The sequence below is a fragment of the Phoca vitulina genome, unplaced genomic scaffold, assembly GCF_004348235.1.
Source record: "Phoca vitulina isolate PV1807 unplaced genomic scaffold, GSC_HSeal_1.0 scaffold9, whole genome shotgun sequence".
NCBI lineage: Eukaryota > Metazoa > Chordata > Mammalia > Carnivora > Phocidae > Phoca > Phoca vitulina.
The window spans coordinates 39,561,569-39,577,428 of record NW_022589712.1 but is presented as its reverse complement, the minus strand read 5'-3'; the positions used below and the strand labels follow the sequence as shown (position 1 = coordinate 39,577,428).

The window sequence follows — 15,860 nt, the reverse complement described above, 5'->3', positions numbered from 1 at the left end:
GACAAAACCGAAATAGTCATTCCCAGTGATGCATCATCAAGTAAGTTAAAGATTGTCATTCATTTCATTGGCACTGATAACCACTTACCTAAAAAACAAGTAAAACATCTCATGAAGCGCTTATGGTTAAAATGCATTTCTTTAATTTTGATGACATTCATTTATATATTTATATATATATATATATGTATGTATTTGTTAAAATGTATTTCTTTAATTTTGAGGACATTCACTTATATATTTATTTATATATATATGTATTTTTTTTTTAGAAAGAAAACCTATTTAACTGCACAGAAGGATCCTATTAAAGTGAAATTAGATACTTTTGCATCTGTCACCCGAATTTAGTGATTGATCTAAAATTTCACCCAGGTGACATTTTCATGAGAGCATAGTCTGGAGAAATCTGAAAATACTACATCTCATTTGCTTTTATTTTAAACAAATGATTCACCAGACCTGCCTAATTGGATGGTATATTTCCACTGGAGTGAATGTCCTAATTGTAATTCAATACAAATCTTAGAGATAAGATTTATCAGACATTTCTACTCCATCTTATCATGTCCAAAGTTCAGAGATATTTTGAATTCTATCTAAAAGAGCATCACAAGGAACTTACAGCACTCTTTGGTGCAACTATTACCCATTCTTAGATCATTACCACTACTGAAATAGAAAGAGACATAAATAAAATTAAACTATTAAACATCAACTTAGTGGGCAGATTGCATTTAGAGATCTACATGATAAAGAGTAGCTTTTGCATAAGCTCCCGTACTCTTTAAACTGAAAGCATAGTCTGTGTTGTCATTTAGAAATATACCTAACTGAAATCGGAATTCCATTTTGTAATTGTGTCAGTTATGTTTAAAAGATCATTATTAAGTAAACTAAATTAACCTGTGAGCAATCCTACAGTGAGTAGAAATAGAAAAATATAAGCATCCACGCCTAGCAACAAACACAAATAACAGAGTCTTGAGTGCCAGATCTTTCAACATGTTTGCTTATCATTCAATCCCCTTGCCCACACTTTCTCTCTAGACCAGGCAGAAGAGTAAAACATTTGCAGAGAAATTCCCCAGATTCATGATTTCAATTGCCTATGCCACTGCAGACAAGCAGAAGATCCTATTTGCAAAGTCTTAAAGCACTTGTAAGGGCCCTGCGTGTGTCTATTGTCCTTGTTGCTTCTGTCCTGGAGAACTTGACTGGTCAGTGCTCTCTCCAGGACGGTGTGCAGGAGTGACAGGAAACTGAAATCCATAGCCATTGTATCCATCCAAGTAGACACATTGGAAGAAACTGATGGGGCCTATGGAACAGAGCATGAAAACTTGTTAAAACAAGCAGAATACAAGCAGGAACAAAGGTGAAACACAGACAGATAGTACGTGTAGGTGGACAGTTACATAGCCTTGACAATAACTAGAAAGTCAATAAACCTCATTGCGTCTTGGATTCCTCACGTGTAAAATCAAAACAACAGCAAAACCTTCCTAGAAATGTTGTGGAAATTAAATCAGTAAATATATGTGAAGCACTTGGAATCTTTCCTGGCACATAATAAGCCCTTCATAAATGATAATAAAAATGATCTGGCATAGAAAGTCAAAGTACTTACATTATAGGAAGCTATTGATGTGCACTGCACTCAGAAAAACTGTTAGATAGTAACAGATTTTAAAGCATGAGCTTATCGATATGCAAAGTAACTGACTTTTTTTTCTTTCAGTGTTTTAATAAAACCACAGAGAGTCTTGTGGTTCCTAGAGTCTTGAGGTTTTCCACTTGCCCTTACCCTGGAGGCAAGTTCTCTCCTGAGACGCAGAGTTACATTTCATTACGCTTCCAGGTAGCAGCTCTGCCATCAGAGCAGAAAGCAACACAGAAAAGGTGTTAAAGACGAGCAAGGCAGTGTAGTGCAGTGGGTGTGAGCTTGAGCTGCCAATGTTCCCCGTGCTCCCAGGTAGCAGCTTTGTTAAGAGATGGTGACGTTAGCTTCTCCGAACAATCATGGGCACCTACTGACTCTTCAGTGTTTTCCATTTTATCTATTTGCTTCTGTTAATGAACCAGTTTTTGCCGATGGCCAGGAAAGAGAATGACTGTTGAAGCGACTGCTACGTGGAATATGGTGAAGCTGGCCAAATCCATATGAGCCTAAAGCCTTATGAAGTAGAATAAAGCAAGGCTTGGGTAGAAAGCAGCTGAAGGAAGCAACAAGGGATTATTTTGATTTCATCTCCTTGGGTGTCAGCTGACTTGAATCACTCTTTTTCAGTGATGAAAGAAGTTTGGAGAAATCTTGAATTTAGTTCTTTCCTCTCTACTTCATCTCATCCAGAATTATCTTATTATTACTATTACTATTATTATTTAGTTCTAGCTTCAGAGAGAAGCAGTAACACAACCTGCCCCCACCCCCGAGGTTGAGTGCTTGGGGTTTGATGGGCTACTGACAGGATGGCAACAAAGCTGGGCTGCATTAAGAGGAATGGCAGCACCAGTGCTAATAGCGGAAGAGTCCAGCAGAGAGAGGCTGACTTCCAGCTGAACCCAGCAGCCATGGGCACAGTTCTGACCCATCTACTTAATTGATGTTGATAGGCTGTTAATGAAAATATCATATAGTTGCAAATCTTAGAGCTTATATAAAAGACTCAGGAATATCAGACTATAGAACTACTTTATAGTAGGGTGAAAATAGGAAATATTGTTTTTCTACAGTCAATCTCCCAATTGAACTTAAATATTTGATAACTTTTTTACTAAAAATATTGAATTGATTTATTTATAGATTTTTCAATAATATTGAAAAGTGTTGTTAAGACTGCTTATTTCCCCATATTTCTCACAAGATATTGGTATGAGGAGTTATAATGACTATCTCTCTCTTGCCTGTTGCAATGGCCCCAGCATTAAAGCAGACCTTGGAACACAGTAGTCACTTAATACTTGTTCAATGAATCAAGTATTAACGCAGAATAGGAGGCATGTTAGTAATTTCCTGCAGAAATACACTAAAGAAACATGTAGAATCCAGAGAACATTATTGATGTCATTTCCTCAGATAAATGTCTATTCTTTACTTTAAAATCATTATGTGAGGGAGCGTCTGGGTGGCTCAGTCGGGTAAGTGTCTGCCTTTGGCTCAGGTCATGATCTCAGGGTCCTGGGATCCAGCCCGTGTAGGACTCCCTGCTCAGCGGGGAGCCTGTTTCTCCCTCTCCCTCTGCCCTTACCCCCACCCCTCGTGTTCTCTCTTTCTCAAAAAAATAAATAAAATGTAAAAAAATTTTAAAAATAATAAAAAAACAAAATCATTATGTGAAACAAACTTCCGTCATACCTATTTCAAACATTGCTTCCTTTAGTCTGTCCAGCAATGACTTTAATGCAAATGTGAATGCAAAATGTATCACTTTAACATTTGAAGAAAAATGTCTAATTCGGAAGTACCAGAATAATGAGAATCTTGGATATTGAATTTTGTAACTGCACATGAATGTTGATTGCATTCTAAAATCAATAATCCCAAAGATTGAATATTAAGAGCCTGCCATATATCTGGAAAAACCAAAAAGGACTTTCAATCTTAGAAGTGAGTTTCTACGCAATTGAATTGCTGAGTCCTATTTCTACATTTTTTTTCTTTTTGATATAAAAAAGTTTAGCATATCACTTCAGCTGTCTTACTACAAAGCAGACAGTAACACACATTTAAGCACAAGTTCAGTTAAGAGTGCTCAGGATCACAGATGTGTAAAACGTTTTGCAAAACTGTCACTTCAGTCTGTACTTTGTAATTCTTCCAAACATGTGCCTCCTGCATGACACAAAGAGGGATGAAATTCTTTTCGAAATATAAATGACCTACTTTAATGTTATTCTTCATGTCTGTGCTAAACATATTTTTCTTCTAATACTGGTCTTCTTAAGAGTCTTAAAGTGTCAATTTATAGCTACTACCTCTAATAGAGAATGATTCCATAGTTTTAATGTAATTATAAACTTACTTTTTTGCCTCTTTGTGGAAGACACATCTTCAGCTTCTTCTAGTGGATACAAAAATATGAAAGTAAATAATGTGTACATTCCCAGCTATCACACAAATATGTAGGGACCTGAAAATGTCTAAACAGATCCATGATATGAAAGAAACAGGAGTTAATGCCCTCCTTATAATATACACTAGGTTCTTATTTAGACTCTGCTCAATCTCTCACTATAACGTTTTATAGGTAAGAACCAGGGGCAGAAGAGGAGACTGTGGAAGAAATGTGGTGTTTGACCGGCAATTGTTCAAATAAGAAAACCGGTCCTGATGTGTTGGATGTTAGTGGAGGAGAGCTAGTTGACACACATTTCTTTGTTAGAAGAGGTCATTGATGTTCAGAGTTATAATATGGTAAGAGTGAGCTGGCTAACTGATGAATAGTTCAGTCAAAATCATTCTAAATTTTTGAGGAACTTAAGTTTTTAGTGATCACTCTTGCCAAGAAAGAATATCAATAGACCGGTGTCCTGTATCCTTCCTTTTCTCATCTGGCTCAAGGACTTCTCTGCTGTAGTGATACACACCATGTATTTATCTAGTGCTGGATAAATTGAAGCTATCTATTTGGACCCCTTTCTCTAAGTTAGAAGTTCTTTACTGGTGTCCATATTTGGGCTTTGGGGGGGGTGGTTTTTTGTAAAACCCTGAAATGTTAGGAAGATGTGAGTGTGTGTGTTTCATTGAAAGTTAGGTTTTAAAATTTTTTTTTTTTAAAGATTTTATTTATTTATTTGAGAGAGAGAATGAGATAGAGAGAGAGCATGAGAGGGGGGAGGGTCAGAGGGAGAAGCGGACTCCCTGCTGAGCAGGGAGCCCGATGCGGGACTCGATCCTGGGACTCCAGGATCATGACCTGAGCCGAAGGCAGTCGCTTAACCAACTGAGCCACCCAGGCGCCCGAAAGTTAGGTTTTAGATTTCATCAAGTTCTAAACGTGTTCAAGGACCTTTCTTCTCAAAGTGTGATCCACATACCAAGAGTTTCACTATTACTTGGAGGCTGATATAAAGGTAGTTCTTAGGCTCCAACCCTGATTTATTCCATTCTAAGAAGATTGTCAGAAGATTTATATATAAAATAGTTTGAGAATCTCAGCAATGGTCTAGAAGTCGAAAACATATTAAGAGTTGTTGTTTTTAATAATTCAAGTTGTAAAAAAATCTAAAAATTCAGTATTCAAAAACATATCTTAGGACAAGTGTAAATCATTTAATAAAACTCAGGTGTCCATTCCCTTATGTCTTTCCTCAAAGCACTATTTTCTACACTGTTAATTAATTCTGGGCACTGCTATACTACTTATATTTTCATGGCAAGAACAACTCTTAGGTGAACTCTATTATGTACAGGAAAGTAGAATAGAAAATATTTATTACATAACAAGCCAAACTAGAGAGCCAGGAAACCCTTCAAGGAAAACACACACACACACACACACACACACACACACACACACACACATCAAATTAGTTGAAACCTTTACAATACAGATAAAGAAATTTAGTCCTGAAAAGACTTGCTCAAGATTATTTGGTTGTGGTACATTTTTCTGAGGTTTGTCTTTGCTTCCTTTCTCCTTCCCTCCCTTCTTTCCTCTATGTCATTGCAGCTAGTATAGGCAAATTATTTCAAATTTTCTTAATAAAAATACGTCGGGTGCCTGGGTGGCTCAGTCAGTTAAGTGTCTGCCTTTGGCTCAGGTCATGATCTCAGGGTCCTGCTCAGAGGGGAATCTGCTTCCCCCCCCCCTTTGCACCTCCCCACCCTGGTCATGCATGTGCGCACTCTCTCTCAATAAATAAAATCTTTAAAAAAAATACGTCAACTTCATCTTTGAACACTTATGTGGTCCTCTTCCTGTCAAATAATATCCCCACAAATCTTGGTTAATTGATAATTTTGAAATATTGTTCTTATAAGCAGATTGGACAAGAAATACATCTAATAATTACTTTCAGATAAACCAGTGTCCACCTATGTACAGATATGCATATATATATATATATATATATGTTTTCCAAATAATGTAAAAAAGCTATTTGTTTAAAAATAAGGTTACCATCTAAACATTACTTAGGAAAAGCTGAGGATTAGATCAAGAATAGTTTAATAAAACAGACAAAACATTACAGGTAGCCTTAACAGAAAATTCATAAATATAGTGAAGATCATGAGCTCACCTTTAGCTTTCTTTGAAGCTGATACATCTTCCAAATCTTCTCCTAGCGAGTAAACAAAGGACACATCTACAGTCTATTTTCCAGATTTCCCAAAGAGGAAATTTTATATTTAAAGATTTTTGAGTCACAGGATATCTTACTCTATGAACTCAGCATCTAGTGTTACTATGAACAAAAACTTCAGGACACACAAGGGAACATCTCTGACGGAGGAAGGTGGGGAGGAAATGGATACCATGCCAGGCTGTGGTCAGCAGACTGGCAAAGGCTGACTACGGAAAGAAGGGCCAGCAGTGACTCCCAAATGTGCCTCTGCTCTCTGATTCCTAAATCTCCTTCCCCAAACCATGAGTGCTTCTGGAATTTAGGAAATTTGAGGTAAATAGCTAAATATCCACAAGCTGGATCCTGAGAAAAATATCCACCCACATATTTTATTAGTGGACTGATTAGATTTTAGTCTTTTGACAATTATATAGGCAATTAAAAGACATTAAAAGTTGAACCAAAGCTCAATACATAAACAATGACTCTTAAGGTACATTATGTGAATTACTTGGTGTTTTGTGTACAGGTACATATGGAATAATGTGGAAGAAATTTTAAGTTAGAGATAATTCTAACACAATACAATTAAATGATCTTTAAATATTCACATCAACTTTTTAGCATTTGTAATGATCTGAAAGAGGGCTGGTTTTCTATCATTTATCCAGATTTTGCATACCAGCTGCTCACTAATAAATAGAAAAGGGGTAAAATAGGTCAGTATGAAAATTTTCTCTAATAAGAATGAAATGTGACCTCTAGAAAGAGATGTTATTATGTAAAAGAACAAAATGGGAAAAAGAAAATTACTAGCATTTTCTTGCAGTGAATATTTTTAAACTATTTATTTAAAATTTTATTTTTTTAATTAACAACCTTGGGGAAAAAGTCACATCAGGACTCAGAGGGCAAAGACAGAAACCCAAAAATGGCTTTTTTTTTTGGTTTTGTTTTTCTTGTCAGGCTGGAGCAGAGTTTAAATGCAGGCAAGAACCACTCCAGCTCTGGCCACGCCTTACTCTCTACATCTGGGTCTCAAGTATGTCGGTTGCAAACTGGCTTCACTTCATTCAAGGACTTAGCTCAGGCATTCATGACTTCCTCAGTCTGAGCATCCTTTGCTCCTGCCCTTGGCAGTGTCACTTAACTGTGGACTGGAGCATCCACTTGGTCCGCAGCAGTGAATTATAAAAATTTCAGCCTGATTGGCTTAGAAATATTTCAATATAAGCTTAACTCAATTAAATATTGGATTAAATAACCATGGTCTTAAACTTCTCAGTTAGCAGCTATGAATAAAGAAAAGGTATAAATGGGTACATGATATTTTGAAATAACCTAACGATATTTTTAAAATGATGCCAGAGGTTTTAGAAGAGTCAAATAATTGTTATATTTTCATTGTATAGCGAGAATCTGCTAGTTTCTATGGGCAATGTTTATAAAAATAAAATAATGCCAGGTTCTTATACACAAGAAATATAGATTTTATTTTTGTATGTTATAGCACACTTAAGACTAAGTTACTTATTCTCTGGATCCATTTGTTATCCCTGGAGAAATAAATATGGGTAGAATAAAAACCTTAGCTTCTTCTCTTTTCCAAATTCTGTATTCTGACCCAGCATAAACCAGCTACAAGCGATAAAAGCTAGTAAGAAGTGAGTCACATGTCAATTGCTCAGGCTAACAGGGAACACGGAGGCACAAGAAGGCAAACTGCAAGCCCAGGGCAGTTGCCATAGAGATGCAGTCTCTGTGTACGCAACTTAACAGCAACAGAAATTTACCGAACTAGGAATAATGAATGTACTGTGATTGTCACTGTTCGGAATACAAAAAAGAAATAGCATACTTACAGTTCATTTACTTTTATAACTTGTGCATTGATTAGATGAGTGTGGTTTGGATAAAACAATAAATACTTGACTCTAAAAAGGTATAGTTGTTACCATAAAAGAAGTATCAACATGTGCCAACGGAATTTTAAGGTGTGACTTGATTTTTTGGGAGGGACAGTCAAGAAAATATTTTATGAAGGAAGTCTAATTTATTTTTTATTTTTATTATTTTCCCTTGGACGGTTTACCTGAGGAAATATACTTAAGATGAGATGTGGAAAAAGTCAAGAAATATCAATATATAACAGCCGCATCCAATTTTGGAGTTGAATAGGAGAGATGTTTTGATTTTTTGTTAAATTTGCACAAGAATAAGGAATGTGATGTTTTACTTTCATAAGTTTTTAGGGTCAGATCAGTGCAGATACCCCACTTGAGTCTGAAAAATAAATAATTCAAGCTGCTAAAAGTGAATAATTTGATATTTGTTGCCTTAAAGGTCTCTGAGCTGGACAGTGCAGCCTCCAAGCCGAACAGGGATGACAAAGGTTCTTAAGTCTAAGGACAATGACTGGGAAGCAGAATCAGATGATGAGTTAGAGGCCTTGGGGTTCTGTGATAAGCTGAGTGTACCTGCATCACTTGAGAAAGAGAGGGGAAGGAAGAATTACCCATATCTTATCATTGAAACATCACAGCTATTACAATATTGATTTTTAGAAAATGATTTGTATACCTTGTATAATTTTAGAACACAATGAATTTTATTTTCTGCACATATCCCTTAATAAATGGTATCTTTTCATTTAAAATGTGTTCAAGAAAGAAATCATATTTTAATGTACGTTGTAAAAATAACCAGACTAGAATATGAGAGAATGGATTCAGAGAAAGAAATTGGGAATGTATTTTAATGGTCAGCATAGAAACAATGATTTCTGTGACTGGAAGTCACTGAAGGAGTTAAGTGTAGATGAGGCTTTGTAGGTAGAGTTAAATGGGATTGAGTACATGTGAATGCAAGAGCTTAATACAAGAAGGGATCACATAATGCATTTTTTTTGAGTTTGGAGGAAGATAGTGGTGCCATTCCCAGCAACAAGGAAATCCCAGGAGGCACTCATTAGCTGGGGATCATGAAAAGTTTAATTTTCTAGGAGTTCAATTGTGGTGTTAGCTGGTCATGAAATTGCAAGTGTCTAATAGGAAGAAAGACAGAAGGCAGGATGTCTGGAAAAGTTTAGAAGTGACATGAATTGAGTTAATAGGCAAAACTGAGTGAGTTGAGAGGTCACTTTTAATGATAGCAATGATATTTAATATTTCTTAACACCATCTGCTGTGCCTTATTATTTCATATGTGTTAGCACATTCAATTCTGACAACTCCTTTGTGAGGTAGTTGCTCTTACTTTAAATCTCCTGTACAGATGGGGCAGAAAGGGGTTAAGTGCTGTCCAAGGTCACAGAGTGAGTTAAGTGGCAGGACTGGACCATAGACTGCAATCTACCTAGATCAGAGCCACTTGAATGAGGATTTATATTTATTTCGCAAATAGTATCCCTGTTACGTGTCAGCCACTGTTCTAAGCACTTTATGAAGAATAACATATTTCACTTCCTCAGCAAATCTGTGAAGAGGGTATCATTACTATTCTCATTTTGTAAGTAGGACAGTTGAAGGCTGGAGACTCAAGTTCCCAGAGCTAGTTAGTGGGGAAAACTGGGATTCAGACTCAGGCGTTCTGGTTCTAGAGATTGTGTTATTAATCATTGTGCCATTCCATCCCTTGAGGATGGCCTCTTAAACCTAGTTCTCTCTGATCCTAGAACCTATGCATTATATTGCTGGCTGCATGAATTATCAACTTGTGCAGAGCAGAGATGGAGTGTCCCTCCTCCAACAATCCATTCTCCTTCAGAGGGTATGAATAGAAGAGTTACTTAGCTGTATTTGAAAATGATAATGACAATGAAGGAGGAAAATATATCTGTTCTGTTTGCATAAACACTGTAATTTAGGCAATCATATTCCAAACAATTAAGAATGAAAATATTATCCTGACTTTCAAATTGTAGACTCCATCCTTTACTTATATAGAAATTTAGATTAAAAAAAAAAACAGATTCAAAAGGAATCACAAGTATTAATGAATCCATTCTCTTATCAAATTCAGACATCTCTTCTATAACAGAGTCACATGGGAGGTCTTGTCTGTGTGGCTACCGTTTCAATCTTCTAAACATTTTGATGTCAAAGTCTGGCTTTTGTATAACTCTTTTATACTTATTGAATTAAGGCTACAGACACAGGGTTCTTAGACAACTATTAGTTTATGAAAACAATAAAATTATCATGATAAAGAGGTCTAAATTTTGTATTTTCAAGTAGTGCTTGGATCTTTTCATTAACTGAAGGAATTTCTTCTTTGTCTCAATTCCACAATCTGCCTCATTTGACATGAGTCTGTTCCAATACTTAAATATATGTATATACATTTATAAACATTTAAATTTATGAATATAATATGTATATATGTGTGTGTGTTATTTTGTGATTGAGTGTAATGCCCTGAAAAAAATCAGAAATTCTCTTTTCCCTTTGCCTGGAAGTATTTGCTGAGCTCCAAGTCTGATCTCCAGCATGGATCAAAAAGAGAGTCAGAGCAGGATGGGACTTTAGGAAAGTTCAGGAGATAAGTCTTTGTCTGTATGGAGTCAAGGGTAGCCTTGGTTCTATGAGGCGGAAAACAGATAAAACTTAAACAGCCAATATGTTGGCATTAAGGAGATTGTGTGTGTGTGTGTGTGTGTGTGTGTATGTGTCTGTGTGTGTTCATATAACATACAAATATATATGGATATATATATTTATATAGCATTGATATGAACACTAAAATTTGACTGGAGGGGAATTCTCAGAACATGAAAAAATGTGGAGTCTAGTCTCAGTTCAATGATAGGTATGGTGTATAATTGCATGTATTTTTATTTTTTATTTTTCTTAAAGCTTTTATTTATTTATTTGACAGAGAGAGCGAGAGAGCACAAGCAGGGGGAACCGCAGAGGGAGAGGGAGAAGCAGGCTCCCCGCTGAGCAGGGATCCCGATGCGGGGCTCCATCCCAGGACCCTGGGATCATGACCTGAGCCGAAGGCAGACACCTAACCGACTGATCCACCCAGGTGCCCCTACGTGTATTTTTAAATATATGGACTTGATATATGAATTAGCAAATTTTATACTAAAAATTACAAATTTATCATTCTCACGAACAGTCTTATCTTGGCTCCATTTCTTATTTTCCATAATAGTAGTTCTCAGATTTTTGGTTACAGAAACCCTTTACAATCTTAAAAAATTAAGGACCCCAAAGAATATTTGCTTATGTGGATTATGTCTATTGATAATCAATGTAATAGAAATTAAAATAGACATTTTTTTTTTTTTAAACACAAGGATCCTCAAGCAAACAACTCCTTAGTCATAAGAGTGATGATGTTCTCACATGTCATTTAGCTTTTGGAGAATTCCACTGTATACTTGTGAAAAAAATGAGAGTGACAGAGGTAAGTAATGGCTGAGTATTAAAATGTAAAATATTTCAGATGACCTGAGAGGATATTGGAGATCTTAGAGACCCAAAGATTATTACATTGAGAAATGCTACTCTAAATGAAGAATTCTATCTCTATGAAATAACCAACATATTACCAAAGGAAATAATTAAACATAAACCTGTCAAAAGGAAAGGCAATTATTAAAAAAAAATAAGTTCATTAGCCATATAAACCAATAACAAGTCAAAGTAGTTGAGAAAACAAGAAAGTAAAAGTTACATTTTGAGGAAAAAAAAAACATATTTCTCTGACACAGAAACAAGTAAAACAATGCAAGATATAAGCAGGATAGAGACAAAGCAAAACTGGATTCTTCAAAACAAGAATTATTACAGAAGAAATACCTGATTGTATTTCCAGCTACCTTTTTATTTTATGGAAAAATTATTACATATAATAGCAACTATTTGTCAAATAACTAATGCTAATTTTGCATTAAAAGATAAATTTTAAACTAAGTTGAAATATACAATGAATGTAAAATTTTTAGATTTAGGATATCTATTTCTTGCTTGTTTGCTTGCTTTCTCTTCTTTCCCTTTCTTCTTTTTTCTGTATTAAAACCATCCTTCCTAAATTTGAATAACTGGAATAAATTTAACACCACTATCACACATATACATATTAATTAATTAGAAAATTATATGTACAGTGGTTTTAATTTTTTTTAAAGATTTTATTTATTTATTTGACAGAGAGAGAGACAGCGAGAAAGGAAACACAAGCAGGGGGAGTGGGAGAGGGAGAAGCAGGCTTCCCGCAGAGCAGCGGCCCGATGTGGGACTCGATCCCAGGACCCTGGGATCATGACCCAAGCCAAAGGCAGATGCTTAACGACTGAGCCATCCAGGCGCCCCGAGCCTTTTTTTTTTTTAATGATGACATTAATATGTACAATAGGGCTTTTGTTCTAGATCTTCACTCTTTCAACTAAACTTTCTATCTCTACTCTCAGAGCACTTTGCTCTGTGCCCTGGAAAAACCGAAAGAAGTAATTTGCAGTCAAGTGGAGAAAATGGACCAGTATCTAAACAGAAATAAGATATTATGGGTTGCAAGGCAGTATATGACAACCATCAAAATAAGTGTGAGATGTTTTCAATGGCGGAACGGCAGAGATCAAAGAAATCTTCTGGAAGCTATCCTGTGGGAGATGGACCTTGAAGAATCATGATGAACTGGAGATGGACTGTGAAGGATCCCATGGCCAGAAATGGGAAGAAAAATCCGTGAAAAAGGAATGACAGGATCAAAGGATGGAGGAAAATCAGGAACATGGAAAGTTGAATTGTTTTGGTGTCTCCCATAGGTATAGACAATGATTATAGAAAAAAGATTTAAAATGTAGTTTAAGACTGGATCGTAGAGGCTTTAGATCTTCAGGCTAAGAAATGTAGAACATATTCTAAATTTGCCATGAGGAAATATTGAACACTTATTGTATAAATAGCCTAATCAATTTGAAGTTTTGGAAAAAATCTGTTTCGTAGACATGAAATGGAGGAATGACAGAAATCAGAAAGGGACGGGCTGGAAAGACACTGCAATGGTTCACAGGAGAAATAGTCCAAGCTAACATGACCTGACAACTGAATTAGAGCCAGAGACAAAGAAGAGTGATTAGTCAAAGTAGAATTTGAAGTTTTAGGTCTAAGTGACTGAAGAATAGAAATCATATGGCAATTCCCTTTAGGATTTGCTGAGGTTGAGGGATAGGTGAAAGAAGAAAGATAAGATAGGAAGGTCAGTCGTGAACCCGTGCAGACAACAAGGTGAAGCTGGGAGTTGAAAATGTGGTTCCAGAGCTGATAAGGCAGGTTAGGCTTCAGAACAATTTGGGGTCTTATCCACAAAGAGGTGGATAGCAAGGTGGGATGACCCCTCTGAGAAAGAGTGCGAGGAGGAGGAAAGAGAGCTGAGAATGGAAGAACTAATCCTCTGGAAAAAGAAAAAGCAGCAGAAGCCCATCCTGAGGAAATATGCTCAGACTGAAAAAAACAGTCTGATATTATGAAAACCAAGAGAGGAAAACATTTCAAAAAGGACGAGAGACCAACAATGTTGAGTGCACCAGAGAACGGGGAAGAAATGAGAAAGATAAGCTCAACAATTAGGACGTCTGGGTTGAGCTTTAAGTGTGTTATTTGAGGAAAATGTTGGAGGGCAATACTCAGGTTGCCTGAAGAATTGGTGGGAGACATTTCAGAAGTGTGATTGTAAATGAAAGCAAAAGTACAACTTCAGGAAGCAGAAGGAGCAAGGAAAATTTCATCTGAGAGAAGAGTCTGAAGATATCTGCAGGTGAAGGGAGGAGGGTTTCTTAGAGCGAGAACTGAAGATGCAGGATGGAGGGAGCCAGCATCGGGAGAGGCACGAAGGGATGATGGAGTCAAGAAACACGGAGTGATAAATCTTGGGTGAGAAGCAATGCTTCCACATCTGAACATGGGAGCATAGGGGTGTGTAAAATAATGGGAAAGGTTAAAAGAGATTGTAATTTGGAGAGAAGAAAAATTTCAAGGAATCCACATTGATGGCATAGATTGTGAATTTTACTTTTCTTGTTTTTAAAGATAAAATTTCCTAGGTAGTGCCCAGCCTGCTCTATGTACTCTTAGCAAGCATGATAAATAAATAAAAACTACCTAAATAATGCATACATGTGTACCAGCAGTTACTGCGTGTTTATTTCTACTAGCAATCTATTCTGATTTGTGCAGATTTTCAAGAAAAGCTGGGATCCTAAAGCATCGACACAAAAGTAACTTTGCATGGATTTTTTTTTTCATTTTCACTCCTCTTATTTTATCTAATTCACTGCATCACTTTGTCTCTATAGAAATACCAAAAGCTTTAAGTTTTTTTCTCAGTGGATTTGCTGAATTATGTGTAAATGGTTTGATGGCATATTATATCCTAAGAGTTAACATATTTTCAAGAAATCAGAAGAATCCATGGTAGTTTAAAGCAGCAGTTGATAGCCAGTTTATTTTCGTTTTCAGGTGTGGAAGGCTCCTCTATACTATTTTTTTTAAATGATCACAAGTTTTAAAGAAAATTAACTGCTACACTGAGCAATATCCACAGAATTCTTGAGATTGACCTCAGGGGGTAATAAAGAATGCAGAGACCGGTCACATTTTGAGTTTTGCACCGAGTGAAGCCAAGGGTGTTCAATAAATGTATGCAGTCCTCTCTGAGTGTCTGTCTTGTCAGTCTGAGGATAAGACACAACTGTCTTGAGGGCAAAGTCAGAACAACTTAACATCACCAATAAATGAATGAGGCCGCATTGCTGGAACCCAAAGACTGATAATCCACAGTGACAAACATTTCACCAAGTGTGCCTTATACACAGACTTTCTCTGAGGTCTAGCAAAAAGAGTGATCAGAAGAGGTAAGCACAGCAGCTGGTACCCATTTAGAAGCTTCAACCAAGTTACTGCTCCAATTTTTTTCTCCTGAAGCAAAATTTCCATGAGCATGATCACCCTTGCTCTAAAAAGTGGGGTTGTTTTAAATCCACTCCAAAATGAATAAGATGTTTTTTCTCATTATGATTTTATCTTACCGTGTTATCCAATTTGACATAAAAGCTTAGTAAGTGAAACCTGTTCCTAACTAGGTAAAGTAACACAGCATGCCATAATCATTACCATCACCATCATGATCACATCACCCTCATGGATGCCAATTAATAATCACTTATTAGACACCAATTATTATTTATGCACGTACCATTTTATCTTATTTAATCTCCCCCAAATTTCTATGAGGTAATATTATTATTATCCACATTTTATTTTTTATTTTTTTTTATTTTTATTTATTTTATTTTTTTTATTTATTTATTTGAGAGAGAGAGAATGAGAGACAGAGAGCATGAGAGGGAGGAGTGTCAGAGGGAGAAGCAGACTCCCTGCTGAGCAGGGAGCCCGATGCGGGACTCGATCCCAGGACTCCAGGATCATGACCTGAGCCGAAGGCAGTCGCTTAACCAACTGAGCCACCCAGGCGCCCTATTATCCACATTTTAAAAATAAGGCTATCAAGCACAGAGATGTTATGTAGCATTCTCAAGTTTACACAGCTTTTAAACCAGTTTC

General features: G+C 36.3%; 1 protein-coding gene across 1 annotated transcript in view; it reads right to left on the bottom strand.

Moving 5' to 3' along the window:
* Positions 1-1,172: 1,172 nt before the first annotated feature.
* TRDN (triadin) overlaps positions 1,173-15,860 on the bottom strand; it is a 365,907-nt gene continuing 351,219 nt past the window's right edge. Inside the window, exons 37-39 of the transcript XR_004299993.1 lie at positions 6,247-6,288; positions 4,026-4,064; positions 1,173-1,321 (exon numbers count right to left, since the gene is read on the bottom strand). The gene's annotated coding sequence lies outside the window, so the exon portion shown is untranslated. The remainder of the gene's footprint in view (positions 1,322-4,025; positions 4,065-6,246; positions 6,289-15,860) is intronic.